The sequence below is a fragment of the Strongylocentrotus purpuratus genome, unplaced genomic scaffold (assembly GCF_000002235.5).
Source record: "Strongylocentrotus purpuratus isolate Spur 01 unplaced genomic scaffold, Spur_5.0 spur5_scaffold_2, whole genome shotgun sequence".
Lineage (NCBI taxonomy): Eukaryota > Metazoa > Echinodermata > Echinoidea > Camarodonta > Strongylocentrotidae > Strongylocentrotus > Strongylocentrotus purpuratus.
Window position 1 is genome coordinate 9,177,992 of NW_022145605.1, and position 7,368 is coordinate 9,185,359.

The window sequence follows — 7,368 nt, forward strand, 5'->3', positions numbered from 1 at the left end:
ATGTAGGCACTCTGTAATGATAATGCTGTATGACTGAGGTGAGATGGGTCTGATGCAGTCCTTGTGTAGAATTGAGTATTGGTGTTCGACCTTTTGATGTTTGTTTATATCTGGTATCAGCGAGATAGATTTAACCATCTTTCCTAATGAGAGAAAGTGGAAATGTAACAAGAGAGTGGGCAAGACTAATGTATAAATACAGTATAAAAAATGGTTTACAATAAAGATGAGGGGGGGGGGTTAAATAAAGAATAAGTCAATGCCAAATGATGAAAGCATATAGGTAATTGGGGTGTGGATGGGGGAGGGAGGTTAATAGAGCCTATGGAAATGTCAATATTGGAAGGGGTCCCTGTATTGAAAATGTTACTGTTGGGGGGGGGGGGGGGGCAAATTTCCCCAAAATCAGTGACGACGAATGCAAAAATTTAATTTCATTGGGGATGGGGCACAATATGAAGAACATTGAAGTCGAGGTGAGAATGATTCATTATTTGGACACTTAAAATATTAATATATCACTTGTTAAGTCGGCTAAATGATCAGTGCAGTTTTTTCTGATTTAAAAACTATTTAAGTTAATAAACAAACAAAAAAAAAAGGGGTAAAAAATGAATTGAGGTACAACAGTGAAATGGGGTCATTATTTTGCCTTTTAACTGAACTGAATTTTAAAAATGTACTTTCCATCCTGGTGACAGTGAAGTTTGTGGCCCTAACTAAGTCAACCATTTAAAAGTTTATTACCCCCCCCCCCCCTCCCCCCCCCCCAACACACACACCTCCACAACTCTGCATGACCTTTGTTCTACATTTATCCGGCCCAATTATAGCCTTTAGTCAAGGCACTCGTGCTGTATTTCCCTAAACGCGCCTGAATACATAGACTAATCGCGCGACGACTGTGATCTGTGGGACGAGGTGCGTCAGCAGCTCGGCCTTTACTAACCTGAGTGGTTGTTGTAGTTTATTTCTTTTGTTTTGTATTATATTTCCGCTCCCGAATCAGGAGATAATTAGATGCAAAGTATCTTACCCAGAAAACCGGCCAAACCGCCCCTTCCAATCCGACGCACCAATCAGAGTAGACGATTCGAGAAAACTTCATGCATATTCATTATCAACATGTATAATCATAAATACATTTTTGAGCGGTTACAGAACGACGAAGGAGATCTCTTATCAAAGAGCCTTGAATATGCGGTCGAAAGGTTGAAATTATCATCTTTTAAGGAGTTACAATCAAAAGCTATAAAATCAGCAGTGAAAGGGGAAGATGTATTTGTTAATCTTCCAACGGGTTATGGCAAATCTGCGATTTTCAAGCCATTTCACTGTGCAAGGACTTCTTTGTGCGGACGACCACAGTCGCTGCAGCACACACCATCCCCATCGGCGTCTACTCCCGAAGCTGCCCAGAGTTCGGGGGCCGGGAGGTACTACTCACACCGCACTGCACTGTCCATTGAAGTTATCGTTTCACCTCTTATTTCTTTAATGAAGGAATGTGAACCAAACTTGTCACACACAATAAAATGATATATTCAGTATAAGAAATAGCTAGGAAAACTCTTGCACAGGAACCATGCAGAATGTACTGCATAGAAGATATCTACCCTTTTTTGCACATCTATTACATTATAGACCTAAGCAGAATTACCAGAATTTGATGTCTTTTTCATTATTTTAATTCACTTGCATGCAGCTAGCTCAGCAGCTAGCCCTGCAAATTCAAAGCTCCATGAACGCATCGTTTTCACACGTACACAGATTCGAGTGTTGTACAATAACAATTCCGACCAGCTGATCGTGCGAACCACTATGCGTAGGTTAAAATGAAAAACAAGGGAACAAATTTTACTATAAATCTACTAAAGTAGCAAAATAATAAATACCCTAGTCAATAAGTAGAATATTGTTTTGATAAATTCATATTTTATTCGAAATTGAACTAGATATTATTTTTTTTTTTAGTACATTTGAATACCGATTCCCCCACAATTTCATGGACGAAGCCATTTTAAACACCGCGCGGTTAAAACAATTAGGATTGGCCACGATCATCACTAGCTGCTGTATATGTAAGACCCTCATGCATATGCACATAATGATGAGCTCCGCAATTTAGCAAAGGCCAAGCCGCTGAAGCGGCTCGGTCCAGCGATCACTGCTGTAAAGCCACACTGCGTTAGTCTATTTTCAGACCCTGCTCGGCAGACAAGCAGCGCGCGAGGCCTTGTCCAAAGGCTAGCCCTATTAAGGATTATGTCGATATAGTAACGCATGCGCATTGTCTTTTTTTCATTGCGATAATATGCTAATAAGTGGAAAAGAGTCATGAATATTCAAAATTTTAATTTAAATATTTTGCGCGCTACGCGCAGTCCAAAATCCCCATTTCGCTGGTGCACTAAAAATTTGTCGTCTTCATAGGCTAATACATGAAAAGTGGAAGCAGTGTGCACACTTTTGACCCTCCAAAATCTCCCCATGGCTAGACGGATGCAGAAGCGGAGTTGAATAATACTAAGTATATATCTCTATGGTAGCGTATGAACAGAATCAAACATGATTATATGACGTCATGATACGTCATCTGCATTGCTCAACTTGCGCTGTGCACTGCACTGCGGTTCAGTAGCTTTGTAGCAGTCCTATGTATTTACTGAAATATGTTTCCTTGTCTAGAAGTTTAGTCATTGTTCTTAATCCAGCATTGCACAAGCCTATATATCCAAAAGATAATATGGAACTGTCAATGACTTCATAATTTGAATTTATAGAATTATTGATAGATATGACTATTGATATGTAACCCGTGGCATAGTGGCAGGGGAAACCACTTTTAAATTATTATGCCAGGGTTCAGGTAATAATAATTATCAAAGGATTGACTGGCTTTACTCACATAGACCACCACACATTCTCACGTCTTATTTTGAGGTAAGTAGACTTTTAAATAATGGTCGATAGGAAGTATAATTATATTTACTTAATACATGGTCCTTTAAAAAAATATATAAGTATAACATTCATCATCATCAACAACAAATCAAACAGCAAAATATCAATCTCATTTTAAATCTACTCACGGTACCGCTACTTAAATCAAGCGAGGGGGTGCGCGCGAGAGCTCTCTAAAAGTTCAACAACGAACTGGATCCGATTCGAAGTGCGATCGTGGTTGTCGTCCTCTGGATGTCCAGTTGCAACTCCCTAGCTACGTCAGATGATTAGGCAATCACCACGAACACCGTCACTGCAACTTGTTGAATCAATGAAGTTCTGTCATTGACTTATGAAGTTTCGTTCAGCATTCTGTGGCCGTCAACACCCCTTTATATCGACTAGCGAAGAACGATGCTTTGTAGTTGTATTCTGATTTAGAGTCTTAGTGTTGCTCAGTAATCACAATGTTCCCATTCTGATTCCGCTTCGGAATCTGAGTTCTTAGTTCTGGGCTCTGTCACTATTCTCGGTATTGATTCTCAATCTGACTGATATAGTTCTTCTCAATTCTTCTAAAAGTCTGAGTTCTACATTTCGATTCTCAACCCGACTCTAACAATTATTCTGGTCAACTCTTCTCCGTCGATTATTCTTCGCCGATCATTCTTCTGAGGAGCTCTCCTCCTTACACGCACTTATACCACATTTACAATACATGGACCAGTGTAGGACTTTCCTAAAATGTTATTGGACAACAGCAGTGGCGTACCTGGGGTACTCCGTCAGGGGGGGGGGGGGGGGGGGCAAGCGACCGAAACAAACAAAAAAGGCGATGCTAATTTTCACTTCTGGCGAGCGAGCGAGCAAAAAAAAAAATCTTTAAGTAACGTTTGGTATATAAACTGGTATTGTTGCAAGTTGGGGTGGGAACATTCACTTGTTAGCGACGTTAATTTCATTTCTTTGCAAACGAGTGTAGCGAGCAAGAAAAAAAATCACTTCTTTTTTAATAATTGCCACTTAAACTTGGTTCAATTGTCCCATGCAGTGCGCGGGAACAATATTGTGTTTAGGGTGATTTATACCCATTTTAGCTAGCGAGCGAAAATACATCTTTCTCTCAATGAATTGCTATATAAAATTTGTTTCATTGTTGCAGGTAGGGGGCGGGCACAATCATGTTTAAGGCAATGTCAATCCCATTTTGGCGGGCAGGCAACCCCCTACATTTCTCTTTTTAATGATATTGTAGCAGGTTAGTGGTGGGCACATAATTCCACGAGCTAGCGAGCGTAGCGAGCGAAAAAAAAAATCACTTCTCTTTTATAGGGAAAATATGGTACATAAAACTTGGGTTCATTGTTCCATGTCAGGGACGTGATTATTAAAAGCGGTGTTATTTCTATTTTTGCGAGCGAGCGTAGCGAGCAAGCAAAAAAATCACTTCTCTTTTATAGGGAAAATATGGTATTTAAACTTGGGTTCATTGTTCATGTCAGGGACGTGATTATTAAAAGCGGTGTTATTTCTATTTTGGCGAGCGAGCAAAATTTTTGTAATGATAATTGGTTCATAAATTTCAGATTTTTTTGTGTTTTTTTTGTTTTGTTTTGCAGGGCAGGGCTTACACAACCATGTCTAAGGTGATGTTAATTCCGTTTTGGCGAGCACGAGCACACAAAAACTTCTTTGAATAACGTTTGGTACATAATTATTAACTGGTTGTTGCAGGTTGGGGCGGACACGTTAGCGGTGGCAACTCCATTTTGGCGAGCGAGCATAGCGAGCAAGCAAAACAAAAAAATCTCTTTTAATAGAAATTAATAAATAAACTTGTTTTTATTGGGGCAGGTCAGGATGGACGCAATCGCGTTTAACGCGATTCAATTCCTTTTTGGCGAGAGGGCGAAAAAACTCTTCCATTTTTAATGATATTGTTGCAGGTCAAGGGTGGGCACAATTGTTTCCAAAGCAATGTCTATTCATTTTATTTGCGAGCGAGTGTAGCGAGCTAGAAAAATGAATTAGTCTCTTTTAGCAACATTTACATATACAGTGCGTCCCAGAAAAAAACGAAACCGAGAAGTATCGATGTTCTATCATAACTTAATCACAACTATAATTAAAGAATGATACATATTTGGAAAGCTTAGAGTCTCCTCTTTCATGTGATGCTACTCAGATGATGCATATTTCACGCATGAGTGATTAAAAGCAATTTGAAGGAAGGAAACCAACATATTGCTCCGATTGTCTCATTTTCGCTCGCGTGAACATTGCCAGCACAAACCTGACCTCTACCTCCTACACGGATCATCGCACATTCCCATTCACTATACATTACGTACTAAAAGGCTGTATTGTCTGACCGTTCATGAATATTCATGTTTTTGCTAAACTCGGCAAAATGTTTGCTTTTACTAAATGGAAAAATTACGGTGGGGGTTGGATGAAATGGACAAAACGAAATAGGCAGAAGTGATCTATGATAATTCATGCTTTTTATGTTTCGTGTGCTCGACCTATAATCTTCAAATCGCTTGGTAAACTGAGTCCAAAGTTAGACTTGTTTCACATGTGTTTTATAGGCAATGACGAGCTTGCAACCTATTTTGAAAAATTACGGTGGGTGAACTTTCAAAAGTCAATTAGACATGAGGGCTCCAATGAAAGAGCTAGTGATAACGTACGTCGGGGTGGATGTGCTTTTCGTTTAAACAAAAAATGAATTTTTAACGATTTAAAAAAAAAAACGTCCATAGGTTAACATGTTAGGCTGCTGAATCTGACCATGCTCTGACGATAGGGGGCGTTGTGAAATGAGACTAAACGGAGCCATATGAAAGACATTTGGCGGGCGGTATCTAGATTTCGAGAAAAAATTCACATTTCTAGAAAGTTGAGTTTCTGCCCTTTTATATGACACCTCAATCAGGAAAAATGAGCGAGGAATGACAAAGTTCTGTTTGTTTAAAGTAGTGCTTGCATTTCCATAATTTTATTAAACGAATTCGTTTTCACTGGCTGCCTGTGTGGTAGGCGATTTGTTCCGGGTTCCGCGGAACAAATCGGCTCCGCGGACGAATCTACTGATCGACTCGTTCGCAGATACGTTCGAAAGCCGCCGTTCTTATCCGACATTGGCCGAACGTTTCTGCTTATATAATCGCGTATATTTTTATTACTTGTGTCGAATAAACATGGTAAAAATAATTTTTTAGCTTTATCTTGATACTTTTGTATTTATTGTTGGAATGAAAACCAATATTATTTTTTTTTGAAATATTACTTAATAATAAGGTTTATAACCTCGTACGGAATTACCCGCGCGCGGTACGAAAAATAAATAAATAAATAACCTACTGACTAGTATATGCGCATAGAGTACATGTTCCTAAATTCCTTCACATCTCCCCTTTCACATGTCCCTCTTAGGTACCTTCCCCCTTATAAAACCACCTCTCATTTGGGACCCTTTGAAATAAAATTTAAATTTCCCCTCTGCCCCCCCCCCCCCCACTAACGCAACCCTTGTTACGCTGTCCCATATCCCCTTTTTTTTTCTTTTTTTTTCTTTTTTGCTGCGTTACATGCATGCAGGCTCATGGTTTCTTTTTTTAATTTTGTATGGATGATCAGTTAATCACAAGTATTTCCTTACACCACACTGAATGGCTTCACAGTTTCTACATCGAAAGCACATGAGAATAAAGATAACCACTCCATGCAGGCCAGTTACATGGGCAATGAGAAAATTATCTGAAATTTCAGAGAATGAGGCCTTTCTGAGACTGAAGTATTCTAATTTTTTTTTAAAGGGAAAGAAAAAAAAGTGTAACTTACAGATGGGACACCCATCACAGATTCAAAGGGCATGCTTACAAGGGAAATGCATAAAAGGTACAGGGGCCACTTTGTCAAAGTATAAGGTGCACGTAGCAACTGTGACAATTGATATTAAAATGGCACTTGGAATAAGTAAGGAAAGGGTGCGCACTACAGCGGCGGATCCAGGATTCGAAAATAGGGGCCGGGCGCAGCCCAAAATTTTGAAAAACGGGGGGGGGGGGGGGCAGGCAATAGTTTTCTGATATTAGGCCTACATGTACGTGAAAATGTACGTGAAATTAGTGGTTTCCAAACAAGGGGGCGCAACAGATCTGCCTGTATGTAGCGGAATGGGGGGGGGGGGGGGGTGGGGGGGGGGGGTATAGACACACTATGCTATGGCTCTGTTTAACACTAACTTTTGTCGGCTAGTACCAAGGGTTGAAAATTCAACAAAATATGTCGGGTTTTTCTTTTATTTTTTTTTTTTTATTCTGCCGGATCGACACGTCTTTTACTTGAGGAATTTTCTTTCTCTTCTTTTCTTCTTCTTTTTTTTTTATTGGCCCTTCTTAATTATCAGCTCGACCA